The sequence below is a fragment of the Andrena cerasifolii genome, chromosome 3 (assembly GCF_050908995.1).
Source record: "Andrena cerasifolii isolate SP2316 chromosome 3, iyAndCera1_principal, whole genome shotgun sequence".
NCBI classification, from domain to species: domain Eukaryota; kingdom Metazoa; phylum Arthropoda; class Insecta; order Hymenoptera; family Andrenidae; genus Andrena; species Andrena cerasifolii.
Window position 1 is genome coordinate 11716966 of NC_135120.1, and position 18672 is coordinate 11735637.

The window sequence follows — 18672 nt, forward strand, 5'->3', positions numbered from 1 at the left end:
GAGTGTCGGCTAAAGACTCCTGGCTAGCGATGTGTACGTCGCCTTATTAGCAATGGGAGCGATACCCTTCGGTTTCACGTTAATCCTTTGCAAACGCCTACGTATCAATCGCAAGCACTAATCTCAGCAATTAATCTATACATAGCATTCAAAGCTGTATAATATAAACAATTCTGTCATTCTACTCGAACGATTTCATAAAATACGAATTATCCTCGCTTCAAAATACACGAGATACTAAACAGAATAATAAAGGGTTCAGACATAAATATGTTTAATTATTAGTATTACAAAAAAAGGTTATTTATTCTATTTACAAAATATCTTAGATTTCTTTAATACCACCTCTCGAAATTTTATAAAGCAGAATACTATTTAATAAATAACATAATTACATAAATATGTTTATTTATTAGTATTACAAAAAAAGGTTATTTATTCTATTTACAAAATATCTTAGATTTCTTTAATACCACCTCTCGAAATTTTATAAAGCAGAATACTATTTAATAAATAACATAATTATATAAATATGTTTATTTATTAGTATTACAAAAAAGGGTTATTTATTGTATTTACAAAATATCTTAGATTTCCTTAATACCACCTCTCGAAATTTTATAAAGCAGAATACTATTTAATAAATAACATAATTACATAAATATGTTTATTTATTAGTATACAAAAAAAGGTTATTTATTCTATTTACAAAATATCTTAGATTTCTTTAATACCACCTCTCGAAATTTTAAAAAGCAGAATACTATTTACCACGGTACTACGTGGCAATTAGAAATTGAATCGTTTAGTCGAATAACCAATTTTAATAATACCTTATTCATTTACACCTATATATATACTTTATTACCAAATTGATTTGGAATTAGAGCGGTTAGACACCTCCACCGGATTAACCCCATCGCTAAGCACCGTGCATGTGCGCTAGCGACGGAACGGCGCGGTGATGAACCGAGCCTAAGGGTGTACGAGCGGGGTGGGAGGATGAGGTGGAGAGAAGTGGGAACGGTGGAGGGTCAAAAAATGTGTAGGTGCGCGCGCAGCCGCTTTGTCTCTGTTGGTCGCGCACGGCGCCGGGCGGTGGGGGGTTGGCTGGACCACGAGGGGCCACAGGGGTCCGCGAGCGGACCATGGCGGACTACAGGCGACTGCATCGTTTCAGTCGGCCGCTGAACCCGCGCGCCGTACGGTTGCCCGTGTGTGTGACTCGCGCTCAACTCGGTTCGATCCGCCGTGCAACGTTCCTTTTCTCACTGTCCGCAGAGGCACGCGTGTGAGGTTTTTCTATTCGCCGGCTGTCCGTCCGCGTAGCTGCGACGTTACCCGAAGGAAACGGGACGAGGCTCCCCGCGGCCCGGAGGAGCCCGCTGACACACGCCACGCCAGGACCAACGGCGACCACGCTTGCTGGATTTCTTTTGGTGTACGTCTCCGTAGATTGTTCTTCGTGCCCGGGCGTAACGCCGACGTGAAGCTCTTCTGCATGGTGAGTGCCATAGAATAACACCAACAAAGTCTATCCGCTCCGCCGTTTCCCCTCGACCAATCGGCACACTCGCGACCTCGCGAGTCCTTTACCGCGAAGCGGCAGTGTTCAGCCTCTCGCGCATTTCCCTTCCGCCCCGCAACAGAGGTCGTTCGGTTTCGGAAAATCCGTTCCGACCGGACTCCGCTCGAACAAGCACGCCCGAAAGAAAGGGAACGAAATGTTGGGCAAGGTTCCCCGCACGTGTGTGCGAGTACGCGCCTATGCAGCTTCGCGGTACAGTGACGCAACGAGACGGGAGAAAGACGAGCGCCAGTCGACTCTCTTTCTTTTCGTTCGCGCGTCGAAAAAGACAGGTTACCCGCTCGGCGCGGTACACAATGCCACTTTACCCGCTGACGGTCGCGAATTCGCTGGTACGTCAACAAGAACGACCGAAAGCGACGTGCTACAGAGACGCCGCCGAGAGATATTGCCATTTAGCCGAGTCCTCGTACACAGCCCTCGTCTCGTTTCCATCTTTCGTTCTCTTTTGATAGTTCGCCATCACTTTCCCGTGATAATCAGCACGCCAAACGAAAGCGGGCCAGTTTTGCGCCGCGAGAGGGCGCGAAGGAAAGAAATTGAGGCATGGTATACGAGGTGACGCTAAATAGGCTATAATTATATATAATTTGTCAACGGAAGCGGCGTAAATTTCAAGTGGTAAAACGTGTGTCGCGAGATAGTGTGCGAAGTGGGCGATGTTAAGCCGCGTATTCACCTGCGCATTCGCCCCGAATGTGCATTCGGCGCGCACCGATTTTTTGCCCGTTCGGAGCTCAGCGCGCATTCGGCGCGCATTCGGCGCGCATTCGGCGCGCGTTCGGGGTTGAGTGAAATTTGCGGCGTCCTTTTCATGGTATTGTTCGGACCCGAATGCGCGCTTTGATGGACCGCCAACAAGCGGATCGGCCCGAATGCGCGCCGCGCCCCGAACACGCGCCGAACACCGGACGAGCAAAAAATCGGTGCGCGCCGAATGCACATTCGGGGCGAATGCGCAGGTGAATACGCGGCTTTACCAGAAGCTGCGCCGTTTTCCAAATGACCAGTGGATTTCATAATAAACGGTCTCGCTTTTTATTGAATATACCTGTGCCTGTGTGCGTCCGAGTATGTGTTCCACGAACACGGGTACATCGCGCGCGTTCAGAGGCGGCGATACAATTGGCGCGCATGTGTACATAATACTGGCAGTGCTTTCAGTAACATAAGAGTACGAAATTGTGCCGTAATTACACGGTGTAGTTGCAGGTTACTCGGCAGCATAAACTCGCCGGACGTTTTCAATGCGATGAATATAGCTACTGTTCTTCCTTCGGCTTACTTGTGTTACTCGGCTCGTTCATCTCGGGCGAGAAAACTCGAAAAGGAGAGGGAGCTTCTGGTGGCTGATTAACATACTGCGAAAATATTTCCGAAGCAACGCTAGCCCGCAATTCCGTGTAATAACGCGGCACAGTTGTACTTGAAATTCTACTCGGTATTTGTTTTGGATTTAACCAGCAGCCGGAACTAACCGAGAGACCCAACCGAGACCTACTCCAGGCGTAAATCCAGTCTAAACATACTCTAAATATATATCTACCCCATGTGTAATTTGCGCCTAATCCGGCCGAGATAAATCGAAAAATATTTCGTGGCAGAGATTTAATTCTCCGAGGAGACTATCGTGATATAATCGTGGATCGGAGCGAGTCCGTTTCTAAGCACTGGACGGCCTTTTTCCCCCGCGATATTTGAGCTGGCTTTTCCGCGTCTATTCCGTCGAGACAAGCAGATAAACCCCTCGGCATGCGAATAAACGTTGCGCCGCCACTTTAAGGAAGCAATTCTGGTCGGCAGGAAATTTAATGTCACGATATTTTACCGCGTTCATCTCGTTTAGTCCCAGGCATCTTGCTAATTTCGTGGTGCAATCGAGTGGACAGGAAACGTTTCAATAAATCCGTCGCGGAGCCCGGGACTCAATTGTGCAAGCTGGAAAGCCCGCAGCGATTCTTATCGCGGTTAGGTTGCTTCCTTTTTATTTTCTCTCAACGGGCCGTGGTAGAGATTTGAAAGCGAGGGCGCAGGGAGGACATGGAAAACTGATAAACAGATGGAGACGCTCCCGTAGTAAAATAATAAGATATCGTTGAAACATGGGCGTTTGATCGCGGGGATCTTGGGTCGGCTGCGGACAATTCGTTTGCAATAATTCCTTGACTGAAACCCTACTTAGGCAAATACTTTGCTCCGGATAATTGTGGTGTGTCGGGTAATTCAGGAGAGTTTCTGAGTTTCTGAATAATTTATGAGAGCGAGCAGTGTATCACGTGTAAAACAAGCGCTGTGTATTTAACATAGTATTTTGAGCGAGTCGTGTAGTAAAGTATTGCTACGAAATATTGATCTCTCTATTAATCACCCAACATACATCTCATTTTAAGTAAACAATTCAGTGCTTCGGGGATCCTCGATGAATAGTAAAATTGCAGAATTTCTGGATTTATTCCGCTTCCTGTTTATCTGTCCTCGCCGGAGTGTTCAACGAAATATTAGCCCCCTTATTTCCCGCGTGTTCTGGTACCAAGGCTGCGCTTTTTATCGACGTCTCCGTGATACTCAGACATAACTTATTGTGGCATAGTTTCGTTTCGCGGAAAGGCAGCTCCGCGGAAAGTGGTCCCAACGATTTTTTCAATTCGCATACGAAACTGCGCTTCGAAACGGAATTATCAATCACAAAAGTAGGCGCAGAGATTGACGGAGGAAACTCGAGTGCCTTGGCAGAATTACAGTCACCAATATTTTTTATCTATCCTTGACTACCAATTCGAAGTAAAATCGACTAGTTACATAGAAGTAAGGGTGGATCGCAAAGTCCTCGCGGCTTTTAAGGGGGTTAATTTACGACACTTTTTGAATGGTTTATTAAAGAGCGGCGTTAGAAGCGCGGGTGTGTCTAAATTCGATCGGACTTCACTCTTGAACGTTGAGAGAATCTCAATGAAGGTTTCTGTGGTCCGGGGCTTGATCTCAGGGCCAGCCGCGAACGCCAACCCTCTGGTTGTGCCAACTCCAACACTAGTGTCGCAGTACGACAATCGATCTCGCCTGGAACACATATACCGAACTCATTTTCAGGTCTCGTTAATCTTCGCTGACGCGTTGGGCAGATTGCGAAATTTGTTAGCCCCATGGCACGCAGGAAAAAGAAGGAAGCACTTGGTGTTCGGAACCAAACACATCGTTACTATCCTACAAACTTTTGTAAAGTTGCTAGGACCAAGCTTTGCGAGCTGCCCTGTTCAGGATAATTAAACGATTGATGCAGGGTGTATTCGGCATGATACAATCGAAAAGGAAGGTGATTCTTCATTCAAAACTAATAAGGGGAGGACACCGTGTGGTAGACACCGATTTTGACGAGCCTTGGCACGGTGGATCTATGTCGAAAATAAGTAAATAGGTGTCCGAGCGTTTCAGCCAATCGGCCTTATTAATAGAGATATTTATAAGTAAATTATTAAAAATTTCATAGTGGCCGCAGGGTTTTAGAGGGTAAAAATCCCACACTACCCTGGCGCCCGCGGGAGATTCCCTTCTGGAGGCGTCGCGGTGCCTTTTGAAGATGTCTCCATGTTAAAAAAACTTTATAAATTTTTTTTATAAATTATTTTCTTTATAATTTTTTTTTAACTTGGGAAATCTTCAAAAGGCACCCCGACTCCTTCAGAGGAGAATCCCCTAGGGGCGCCAGGGTAGTGTGGGATTTTTACCCACTAAAACCCCACGGCCACTATGAAATTTTGAATAATTTAAATGTAAATATCTCTATTATTAAAACCCATTGGCAGAAACGCTCGGACACCTATTTACTGATTTTCGACATAGATCTATCGTGCGAAGGCTCGTCAAAATCGGTGTCTACCACATGGCGTTCTCGCCTTGTAAGCCAAAAATATTAAATAACATCTTATATGCAGGGCTAAGTTTTTGAGAAAATCTAATTAGAATATTTCTTAGACACTCGTGATTAAAAAGAGTTACTTTTGTACGAGGAATTACTACGATTTCAGATGCACCCTGTATATTAAATTCAACAAGTTAAATAAAGGGGATGTTGAGTAGAGATGTTCTGAATTAATCAGACACTGGATCACCTCGTGTTTCTTTTAACTCTGCCACGTAAAAGCGAAAGGATACAATTCACTGGCGGATATCGCCTCCCTTTGTGATTCTTTCATCCCCCATCTTCCTCTCGGCAATAGAATCGAAATGTTCATTAGGAGCTCACCCATTTTCTCTTCGTGTTCCCGAGGTTCCCGAGTTCGTTACATCGTAGGGTTATAAAGGGGTGACTGTTTGCACCGATGACCTCATTTCTCGTGATGTCGGGGCTCAGGATGTTCCGTCTTTTCCGTTGTTTACAAGACACACGGGGAATACGGTCGCCACGGGGCTTAAGGATTGTGCGTGGCGATAAAAGGAACCGCCAATGTTTGTGCTCCTTATCGATCGACCCCAAAACTGTACGGCCGTTCCGATAGCTTTCGACAACCCTGGCCAGGGTTAGGCCATCCATCCATAGCTTGAGAAACCCGCGCCGGAACAGATTGTTGCTGGTACCATTGAGGCACTTGGGAGAATTCATTCAGCTCCACTCCAAGCAGCTATTTAATCGAACTTTCATCGCCAATTCAGGTTCAACTCTGCGGCAAAGGGAAGTAGAAACGAGGCAAATCTCGGGGTACAGCTTCAGCGATCCCACACAGAGAGAGACTATTACTTTGTAAAGAAACTTGTCCCCGCGAACTCGTTCTTCAACTCTTAACGTCCCGTCGTATCCCCCTTTTTTCCCATCCTCCGCGGTGCATGCTAATTGCAAGCTCCGCGGCGTTTTACGAAAATAAGCTGTGCCCGGCGACGTAACGCGACTAGATCTTAAATCTTCGGAACCAGTCTTTAAATCTTGATCGTCCCACGTGCGTGTACGTGCACGCCGCGCCGGGCGGGATCTGAAAATTGGTGCGAGGACGAAAAACAAAGGAATCGATTCCCCGAGCATGTTCACGCGATAGTTGGCTCTGCTGAATGATGTGTTGGAAGTGGAACCTAAACTGTGGCAACGTGCGAGCGAACGTAGTTAGGAAAGTGCATTATAGTTGAAGTGACAGGATTAACTCGTCGATAATGCTCTCCGCTTCTATGCGAACCTTTACCCAAGCCCCTTTTGTTGCGTTATAAATGGAGAGGGTTTTGAAATTGCGGGCGCGCAAAGGACGATCTGATAAATCTGTTGAAAAAGAGTTAACTGCCACGATACTTGGCGCTGGAGAGAAAACAAATGGGGAAAGTCGACGAGGCCGTTCCATCTCGGATTTGTCAAGCCAGAATACGCTCGCCCCTTGCATTCAGCTTTGTGTGGGTCCTTAATTGGCCATATTTTTAACTCCGCCCGTGGCTGACTCGCGGCGATAAATTTTTCTTCCGTTCACTGAGGCGCGTGCGCGCCCCTGTGTTTCCTCGCCACGAAATCCGCTACGTTATCTTTAAATCCATCATAAAGCACGCAATAACAATTACACGTTGCAATTAGGAAATATATTGGTACACCCGGCTGAAAATATATTGGGTTCACGGCTGCCATTCGACTGGCCACCGTGCTTGCTCATAATATATACCCGCAATTCTCAATGCTGGTGTATCCATCGCTAATTCACATATTCCGATTTCCATTCTTCCCTGCACAATTATTCAGAGTTCAATGAAACTTTATTGCGAATGTGGAGCATGTTGGAGTATGCAAGTAGCAATTTCTTTACTACGAAAATTCACTCTGAAGAAGTGAAATCAACCCTCGTAGTTATCCCGTTTTTTTAATTTCCTAAATACCTATAGCTGTGTTTTTCTTTTAGTGGTGCGATAGAGTATGAAAAACTGAACAATTCTTATATTTAATTTTTTTTCTATTTCACGCCGTTACAAAGTTATATTTAATTAAACGAAAGAACGCGGTAGCGGGGCAAGGTGTTATGCCTACCTGTGAGGTCTGAAAAAACATGTATATTCGGGATTTTCTGGGGGAAAAATTTGAAGGGTTTTTTAAACAAATCTTTATGTATTCGAAAGCGCACATCTTAAAGTATTTGTGCATAGTAATTTTTGCGATGGAAAATATAAATGAATAAGAGAAATATCAGCAATTACGCGGCAGCGATTTTTTTCAGTAGTTTGCGGTGCCCACTCTAATTTTGACCTGGTTCATCTGAAATAAAAAAATCGCGGGAATTTAGTTAGTATATTAGATTATCTAGTCCTTAATCGTTCATTACCCCGAGAAATTAATTTGCTGCCGAATGGTGACTGCTCATAGCAAACACATCGATTTTCGCCACAGAATCGCTCTCATTTTTCATCTGTAAAATAAAAACTAGGCAACGGAAATGAAAGAGCCACGATTAAGGTCTAGATAATATAATACGCTAACTAAATTTGGTCGAATTTCTTATTTCTGACGAACCACGTCAAAGCTACAGTGGTCACCTTAAAGTGCTTAAATAAAAAAACGCTGCCGGGAGATCGCCTATAATTCCATTATTTATTTAGATATCGCATTGCAAAAAATACTACAACAGCTTTAAAATATACACTTTCGAATACACAACGTTTATTTAAAAAAAGTCTTCTAGTTTTTGAAAAAAGAAATCCCGAAAATACTTGTGTTTTCAGACCTTACAGGTACGCATAACCCCCTAGGGGTTGATTTTCACCCCTTCAGAGTGAATTTCCGCAGCACAAAAAACTACATTCACACGAAGTTGCATTACAATCAGAATTTTCGGGTTGGGGACTTAAGAAAAAGAAGCGGCAATTTTAAACAGAGCAATAATCAACTGCGTTATGTTTCATTCTATTTCCTCCATTGTCAGACGTGCCTGTAACAAGGGATGAAGCTACTTTTGAGCGGCACTGTATAGGCCATTTTCACGTGGCTCCGTGAATCCCTACACAGACGTTCATCCTTTGTACTCGGTTTTCGCTGATCGGTTTCACAAAAGTTGCTCGCTCGTCGATTAAATCCGGCTGCATGATGTGGCCCCGGCGCACACCTGCATCCCTTTCGTCCCGCTATCGATTGCACCGGCCCTGACGTCATATCGAGCCCGAGTGACGGGTACAGCTCCCTTATGGTTTATCGGTGACCGGTCGTGCGACGTTTATACGTCTCGTTACCTTGTACCCTCGCAACAGGAATCAGAACAGGATCGACGCTGGTAGGCGGCGGCGAAGGGGGCAGTGGGAAGGGGGGCAGGGACGTGGAAGCGGGATATTGTCGAGGCGTAACAGATCAGAGTGAAAGTTGAGGCACGACTTGGACGGCCGAGTGCCCGCTCTACGTGTGTTTCTCTTTCTTTCCTCGGATTCCGGGCACGAGGAAGAGGGCCCAGGGAATCACGAGTCGAGCGGGCCCCGAAATGATCGGCGCAGCACGCTTCTTCGTGCCTTCGACTTCCATCGACGCAACGGCTCTCTCGGGCGAAGGGAAGGCTAATTTTGGTACAGAAAAATATTAAAACTCGAACGAAGAGTACCTACTCTCGTGGAAGCTGTTTTTATAAAGGCACTGTGCGGTGAGCATCTGAAATCAAAAAGTGAAGAAGATTCTGTTAATATATGAGTTTATCTGGTACTTGAACGCAAGATTACTCGAAAACTTGATTTTAGACAAAACGGCAGCCGTCTGCATTGTTCGTTCTTCGTTAATTAAAAATAGAGTCTTCATCAAAAACAAAAATCCTTCGTTCAAGTATCAGCTAGACTCAGAATCTTTTTCACTTTTTAATTTCAGATGGTCTAGCTCGGCGCCTTTATAAAAACAGCTTCCACGAGAGTGGCTGTTACTCGTTCATTTGTTTAACATTTTTCTGTGCCAAAATTACCGAGAGTTGCTGAATACATGTACTTTTAAAATAAGGAAATAGTTGTAAATAATACACATTAGATTTTCCACAAAAAATGCCCGAAGATCGCGTTCTTCTTCGCCTGCCAACTAGGCGTGCCCACCCCTTAAGGAATGCGAACGAGAGATGTAGGGCCTAAGGATGACCCTGAGAAACTTGTTCTGCATTATTGATGCTTTGTTTGAATATGATTTGGCTGATATGGTTCCAGCTTGATACGTGGAGATGAGGTTCGATCTTAATGGGATATTGATACGAGGGATAGGGGTCCTAAGGATGGGATACGTTTCATAAGTATCTACACGGCCTTGGATAGCTGGAGGTCAGCCTGCTAGTGTGTATGGGCACGTTATTGCCTTTCTATGGAATGTTATACCTTCAATCTTGACTGGGTTTACTTTCATTTTCCATTTAGCGGTGGCCCTTGAGCTCTTGGCTCTTTAGTGCCCTGCCATCTTCAGTCTAAATTACTCTCAGACATCGCTAGGCTTCTTCCACTAGCTGCGCGTGTTTATAATATCTCGCGTCCTGTTTCTTTGGCAAAATGGGGACCCCTGGCTCCTCTGGCCCCCTCCGCGTGACTCTGCTCTGTTTCGATCTCTCGTTCTGCCTCTTCGCTGTTCCCCCTTGCAACCAGTTGCATCCTTTCGTCACGATTCGCGCTGACATCCCCATCGACCGAGCGGCGTGCACTTCCGACCAACTGGTCAACCACTCCATGCCACTTACGCACTTAGGCCCGACGAAAGGGTCCTCGCGCGTGTTTCACCGTCTATTTTTATCCGTACCCTCGTGTATGTATAACTCGCCAGTTCGATACCATTCCGTTTTCTGGCTTCGGATCCGCTCGCGCGTTTTAAACGCGCCCTTTTCGTCGCGGGGCAGCAACCGTGGCTCTGTTCCCCTTTATCGCGCGGAATAGACTCACCTTTGTCGGCCGCGAAATGTTGGAGAAAGCACGCTGCTGGTAAGTACGACCGCACATTTCGAAGGATCAAGTTCCAACTCTGCAGGCTCGCGGATCCTTGTGCGAGTCCTTCTCCACTGTACCCAAAGTTGCTCCATTTCCTTAAACCGCTATTACAGTCTCGCAGAGGAAGGCTGACGTGGTGGAGTGATATTCGTAAACTTGTACCACGCTGACAACAATGTTTAAAGGACGGTTAACATCCCAGAATGTAGCCCATAACTTTTATTTCTTTTCGAACGTCTTCCACCTTGATCCTTCCACTGCTTTGAGATACACATTTCTTGGAGGAAGTCTCGGGGGATGGAAATATATTTTTTACAGTAGGATCGCTTAGCGGTTTATTCTTACAACGAAGAAAGAAGCAGCGTGCTTGCTTTTGCCACATTGTGCAACAAGATCGGTATAGATCGTGCAGAGTGTTTCTTATTGCATCCCGAACGAATGGGACAGATCTTCTGCCGGAACTGCTCGGCGTTTTATAGAGCACGCGAGTTTCGTAACGAGGCATTTAATTGCTGAATCAGAAATCGAACAGCTGTTCAGGCTGATGACTCACGGCGACTACATTCAGATTTGACAGTGACGCGACAGTGCGTGGTCCCATCTATGCCGGGTCGGGTCCACGTAGGTTGCTGGCAAAAAGGACACGGTTTAGTCGAGGCGTCGCGAATTTCGGGCTGCGCTTGAACAGCTGTCGCGATGAAAGGATCGCTCATTAAAGATCCGCCTTTCATTCAAAATTTCGTAATCAAAGGAACTCGTATTCCTTTTAGGCCACATCCCCGCAGTACTTGGGTTCACCAACGATAATCAACCTACGAAGTTTCTGCCTACATGTCTATCCGAAAGCTGGCAAACACGGCGTTCGAAAGCAAACAAAAAATGTGCTCGGTTTTCGGATAAAGCTTGTTTGCCTGTTCCCCAAATCGGAATGCTCGTTTGCAGTAGGCGGGATGCACACAGTGACTGACTCACAGATTTGTCTGCGTACCTAGTAACTAAAGTTGGGGGAATTGTTATCTTTGCTTCTGGCGCCCAAGTCTTATCTACTTTCCTCAATTCTAGTACAAAAGGAAAAGTATACATGGGTGTCCTCTGTGAGATGTTTCCCTCGAGCTACCAAAGAGAACAGCAAAACTTACAAGAACATCTTCTTTGTACGAGTCCACGAGTCGTTCTTAATCTATACTTGTGTAAAATCGGTGCGCTACTGATTCATCACCGTCCAGCCCAAACCGCTGACCCTAGAAACATGAAATTCGGAGGGTATATTCCTTTTGCGACGTAGGTGCTCGATAAGAAGAGATTTTTTTAGGGGGTAAAAAGCGGTGAAATATGTTTTCTCGGACTCCGTATTATTTCTTTGGCCCGATTAGATGTCGACTTAGTTTTCACTTCAAAAGGTTACCCACATAAATGCCTAGAACCCAGATTCAGCATTTTCCCTAATCAACCCCTAAGGGAGCGAAAGGAGGTGAAATGTGTTCCCACGAATTTCTTAAACTCTCTTTGGCCCGATTAGATGTCAACTTAGTTTTCACTTCAAAAGGTTACCCACTTGAATGCCTAAAAACCAATTCGAGGATTTTGCTCTAATCAACCCCTAGGGGTGGTGAAAAGGAGTGAAATGTGTTTTTATAGAGTTCTTAATATCTGTTAGGCCTGAAGCGAAGCGCGGGTGGAGTTGGCTAGTAGAATATATAATTTTCTTTTGTTCATCAAGTGTTCCACTAATTGTAAGAATAGAGGAACTACTAGTTACACCAAGCACGTCACTTTTCATACTTTTCATGCCCATTAAGCTACCCGCTGCCAAAGGGTACAGGCAGCCCTCGATTCAAAAGAATGGACAATGCTGGCGAAGTCTTCGCCGCTTGCTTCAGTCAACGGCTGGCGTTTGCTTGGAAAAAAGTGGCCATAAGTGGCTGACGCTGCGCAACGAAACAATGGCTGGTATTCGGAGCGTACATTTATTTAAATCGCGGAGAGCAAGTGTTGCTCCTTGCAGGCGGAGTGCGCAGCGAAGAGGTTAAATATATCTGGCTTGGCCTAACCGTTCCTTCTATCCTCATTCCTTTCGAATGCCCAGCCTGGTCTGAAACCGATCCGAGCACGGCTCTCCAGGCAAGAGCTTTGCGATCTTTCGGCAACGTCGATGAAGGATAAACGCCCAACGTTCGATCGAGCGGTCGTTACGGCTTCGATAACTTTCTTTACGGCGGGTTCTGCCAACAAAGTTGCCTCGACCCCTTCAGAATCCTCCGAGCAACGACTGCGATCCCCGAGGATTCGTAACACTTCCCTGATAGATCCGTTTGATTCAGCTCGAACGAGGAACGCGCACACAAGAGGAGAACTCGGGATTCTTAACTCCCAGATCCCATAGGAATGACTAAAATCACAGTTCTTAAATTGGTGTAAGTCGTGTATTTTTTGTTTCGAGATATTTTAGACTGTTGCGTTTGGGCGTATTAAAACATATTTTTTCCATTATCGAACAAAATGGAATTAATTTTGTAATTAATTGTACCCAAAGGGCTTTCTAATCCGTCTATTGTAATTAAAATTTAAAAAAAAATGGTTCTCAATGTTTCTCATTGTAAAATTGTACGAGTAACTTGTACGAAAATGTGTTTTTTAATCGTTCGAATGTCTTCCAAATTCCAAAAGTGCTCCAACGTAGTTTTTTGATCTTCACGACTTAATAAATTCAAACATTTTTTCGAACAGAAGTAATTTTTTATTTTCAACTACTTTGCCACTATCAACTTTACCATTTTTGGTATTGTATTCTTTATCACTGTTTCTCCTAATTTGCCTCAAATTTTCAGCATACCGTCAAGGACCCAATTCCAGATCAGTTTAGGAAAATAAACCAAATAATGAGCTTATTATGATACAAATTTATTCTAACAAATTACTAAATAATTATGAAGTATTTTGAAATTTATACGCAAAATTTTATAGCTCATAGTAAAACGTATAAAAGTGATCAGAAACTGCTACCTTTGCATTTTTCACTTTCAAAGTTAATTTATAAGATAATTATTATTATGCGTGCACTTCTTTTGATACCAAATTAAAGATAAAACATAGATTTACTGAAATAACAAAAAAATCTGTTAAATTTGGTTAAGTTTTCCCTTTACACGTTTAAAAACCCGCGGTAGTTACTCTTAAGTGATCAGGAACTGGGTCCTTGACGGTAATTAAGTATATTTCGCGTTACCTTTTTTTTTTCTTGCCCCACATCTTACAAAAATATGTAATAATTTCCTTTCTCTCAAATGACTTACACCACAATCCAAACGAACGTGAAACTATCGCGGCTCATTATGAAAGTGACATAATCGCGTCATTGCTTACTGGACGACTATTTTGCAACAATTGGGAAGCTGACGCAAAGCGCAGCGCCGAGGCGGCTACTAGCGCAAATACTTTTGTTGACTGTTGTTTTCAAACTTAAAATGACAACGAAAGAAGAAAATTATAAAATATTAGAAAACGGTGGAAAATTTGTTATGCTAAATTTGACTTCTAATGTCTTTCTTTCTTTCACCAGGTTTGACGCCTTTGTAACCCAAAAGATGCAAATTTATTTCCTATATCAACATAATTAATAATATCTGATAATAATACCAATAATAATTACAGATACTTGCACTTATTATAGAAATACGAATTAAGAAGTAAAATAAGATAATTTAAATACGCCTAAAACACCGACGACAAGTGGCATATGTGCTGCTGGCGTCCGGGGTATAAAAAAATTGCAGTCAGCTTCCCCATTCTTTCATAACACTGAAATATAAATCACTGTAACATAAAATATGAGAAATCTCAATTTTGTTGGTTCTTCACTTACACCACTTTCATAATCACCGGCAGAAATAACAGGAGACACTCGACTATTAGAATCCAGGAAATTACATACAAGCTGCACAGTGGGAATAATAAGCATCGTTCGAAATTGATCGAGAATTAATTATTCTCTCCGCTCTTATTTGCGAGCGGATGAAAGCGTACAGTTTACACTGTACATATTGCGGTTGAATATTGAGTTATCGAGCTTCGTGGGTCGGTTGCGTCAATAACGAGGGACGTGCAAGCAAAGGTGACACGTCGATCGGGCAGGCGCAGCATCGATTCATTTAAATCGTACCATTCCCGCGACGTTGGACCGCGAGTGAGGCGTCTTTCGTGTTGAAACATTTAGGTTGGTGGATTACGTGCGTTATTTTCACACCGGGGCAATAAACTAAAGTACGCGGAGAGGCCGTTAGCGAGGCAAACGTGTAATGGCCGGTAAATTGGCTCTGATATACGGTCCGATCGCCACGGCCGAGTCGTGGTGCTCGTTTCATTTGCAATCTGGACTCGTCTTTGTCTCAATTCGACCGGGGGATCGAACGAGAAACACTTCCAGACGGATCGATCTGCCGTCGAGGAAATAGGGCCACCGATTACAGGCGGATAACGCTCGGATTCAGCAGCGTTTACGAATCAATTCAGAGTTATTAATAAGACGCTGATAGTCTATCGTTCTATTCAGCCTGTGGGGCTACGCGAAGGGGAATATAGAATCTAATAAACATACGCATGACGTACAGAGTATTACAAAAATATGGGATATTGTCGGAATATTAACCCTCCGCGGTCACGCATTCTTATAATCAGAAATTCGTCACATGGGGTTCACTGCACTCCAGGATCATTTTTGAATTACCATTTTCGGAGTTCTGAATCTTTTAACTTTCCAGTGAGAAATTCACTATCGTATTACTAATGGTCTTTTTCTAGAAATGTAAATTTTTATATGATGAAATTTGTAGCTTAAGGTGGAAGCCTACCTTGACCGGTCGAAACAACATGCTTCTTTGGGAATTTTTTCTAGAAAAACCGATACACTTTTATTATTAAACATTAGTCTATTGGAAAGAGTACATCTTACGGATATTTCCGTATTTTTTGTGGTAGAAAGTATTGAAAGGTTTGTGAGTTATAGGCGATGCCCGAGACCGGTAGCTCGGTGCAGGATCATCCAAAATTGAAAATTCGATTTTTTTTTTTAGATAATATATGAAATTATGTAGGCGCTATCGGGCCTGATTTTGGACAAATTATTTCGAGACATAATGACGGCTGTGCAAAGTCGAAGCATCGAGATTTGGCAAAAATCTCTCGTTTTTCGAGTGAAATAAAAAAAATCTAGGCAAAAAAAAGGAAAAGCTCTCGATAGCGCTTAGATTTTTAACCCCAAAATAGGCTTGCAAAGCCTCGAGTAAATCGGTTCATGAATTTTTTAGTTATGTGTGTCAGCGATTTTGAAAACATGATTTTGAGGAAAACGCGTTTAAAGTTTTGGGTCTGAGCGCTACACCGAGGAACACGCGCATAACTTTGTCAATTTTGGTCGGATTAACTTGACACTTTCAGGGAATATTTTCAAGTTGTAGAAAATATAATATAAAAAAAAATAGAAAATAGAAAAATAGAAAAATTCATTTTTTGAAAATTTCTAGGTAGGCCTGACCCCTTAAGTTGTGAAAAAAAGCGATATTCTGTTTGGGGGGTGCGATATACCCCGTATGACCACAAAGGGTGAAAAGAAAATTCCTGTACACAATATTAATCCAAGACCCCAATTAATATTTATCATCCAAAATAGACAAATTTATTATAATCAACCCTAATGAAGTTATTTCTCCGGGATTGCCACATTTCACAAAGTAATCGTTGCACAGACAAACCGAATTGACGCGTCGGAAAGCCATCTATTTCGAGATAAGCTTCCCACTGCGTTCCCTCCACTGTTCCCCCCTCGCTATTATCGAGAGCAGCGTGAATCCTCAACGAAGTGCCTGTTATGAGGTCAAGAAACACCCCGTATTAGCATTGATGCAGGCTCGTCGCGATAGATAGCGCGTATCGATGCGCCGGCACGCTACTTCCAAGAATAGAGTCTCGCGTAGGTACGAGCAGCGGGAAACGTTGATTTACGGAAAAACAGGGAACGAGATGCACACCGCGGGGCGAGCAAGTAGGAGGCAGTCGCAGACACGGCGGTGGGTGTACACGCGTGCACGATGTGGGAAAGAAAGAAGGCAACACGAAAGTGCAAGTCGTTTGCGTAACGCAACGTGTTACTTAAGGCGACGCTCACACTGCTGATTAAAACCGCGGGCATATCTCCGCCGTAAATTGGCGGGAACGCGGACCTTGATAACAGTCGTCCTCATTGATTAACGGCGCAGATAGCAAGCGTGAGCGGTGGACATTAGCAAGCGTGAGCGGTGGACATAATCGGTAGGGAAGGTAGCAGGCGTTTCGATTAAAAATGATGGCAAATCTCTGTTTATTTTGTACTTCGGTACCTCTGATTAGTTCGGATACAGAGTCGAGGAAAACGTGATTCTTAGATTATTAAACTTGGACTACATAGCTGGCAATTGGTACCTACAGTAGGATAGTTGGTTTCCCTGGGAGTCTTCGGTGTCCCAGGGAAAGTCAGGCGTGCGAGCGCTCACGTGACTGGGACGCGGGGTCCTGTAAGGTCGCTCTTCGATGAAACGTACCGCGGCAAATCGAATTAATGATACCACGCCAGGTGAAATCAATATCTCGCTGTCTCCTTGGGTCCGTGGATAGAGTCTGGAGAGCTTTCATTCAGCCGCGGGACCGTTAGCTGTGATTTGACTGGGATACCATCAGCGCTCGCTTAAAAGCCCGTGAAAAGCGTTTCATTAACCAGCATTCTGATCCCTCTTAACCTTCTCCGTAAACGGGCAACATTATCCCGCGAGCGCGTGAAAGAGGCTCGCCGTTGCACGCGAGAGGCGAATTTCCCATCGCCGCAGGAAGGAGTTCTTTTGCGATGAAACGGCACACCAGGCAACCCTAACGGTGTCCGTGGAGGGGCCCAGAGAAGTGTTGGTCGGCGCATGGGTATCGTTTTACGACATAATTTTATCGGGCGCTGCTTTGATTTTTCGATTGGTATCACTTCCCACGATTCCCCGCTTCCCCCGCGGCGTACGGGATCTCTCTGTTCCTGGGCTGAAAGCTGGGAAGAGCGGAGGCTGAATAAGTGCGGGGGTGGCTTCTGAGGGCGACAGAGAAGCAGCTGAAATGTTGGACTCCATTGAAGTGGTTACTTCCGAGCTGTCGTCAATCTATATTTCTAGAAGATGAAGATTATCTGCGGCGATTCTCAGTACAGGTCATTCAATGAAAGGCCATCAGACCTCTCTGAAACTGGGTGGCTTCGATGAAGCATTCGAATATAGAAAAATGAAATCCAATATCGGGGGGACCCAATAATATTCACAATTTATTTATCCAGAATTACTGAAGCTTCGGTCAACCGGAATTTCTTGCAAAATCGTGAACGATCGTTGCGCGGGAAACAGTTTAAAAACTGCCGCGACCCTGGGCAGTTTGGTTCGCACGGGTCGCGGGTGAGATTTTAAATCACGCTGCTGTCAGAGGCGTGAGTCACTGGCGACGGCAGGACGCTGCCTCCTCCGTTGGTTACCGTTAAGTTTTAGCACCGATCACGCCGTTGTATCCGCGAGCACGTGAGAAAACATTCTTTCTCCCCTGCTGAAGCTAACGCGGGGGGGGGGGGGGCGCGTTAACCGTACCTTTCGTAAGTGGAACCCCGGCGCCGTGGCTAATTCGCGAGGCGTGTAATTAAATTGCTCGCGCGGCCGTAGATGGTTCAATCTGGCCGTTCGGCAATCGGGGAAACCGAGTTAGGGAAAGCACGCGTGCCTCGAGCGGATCCAGCTTCGTCGTCGCGTCGAAAGTGGCGAAATTCATTAGTCTGCTGGTTGGCTAATTGGTCGATAATTGTGTAGGTACTAGTAGAAACAGATTTGTATTTGACATTGATTGACTAGGGGACCATTCTCATTTTTATTTGTCTAAATAGGAAGAGGGTAGAGCAGACCGGGGTAGGTTGTAACACGGGGTGAAATTGTGACATAAGTAAAATCTTCTGAACGACAAATCTCGCAACCCACAGCATGCGAGAGCTGCTTGACGATATCAGCACCGTCGGTTTCAGTCACACAAACAAGCGTTATGTGTTCATTTTGCGGCTATAGCCCAGAATAGTTGTAAAAAATATACATTAGATTTTCCACAAAAAATTCCCGAAAATCACGCTCTCTTCACCGGCCAACTAGGTATGACCCCTAAATCCA

The 18672-nt window shown here is 44.5% G+C and overlaps 1 protein-coding gene across 4 annotated transcripts in view; it reads left to right on the plus strand.

Annotated features, from left to right (window-relative positions):
* The first annotated feature begins 1181 nt into the window (after nt 1–1181).
* The window catches only part of LOC143367492 (uncharacterized), a 234784-nt gene continuing 217293 nt past the window's right edge, over nt 1182–18672 (plus strand). For 2 of the 4 annotated variants that reach the window (XM_076809344.1, XM_076809347.1), the window contains exon 1: nt 1182–1504. The gene's annotated coding sequence lies outside the window, so the exon portion shown is untranslated. The remainder of the gene's footprint in view (nt 1505–18672) is intronic. The other 2 variants (XM_076809343.1, XM_076809345.1) reach the window with 1 other exon arrangement.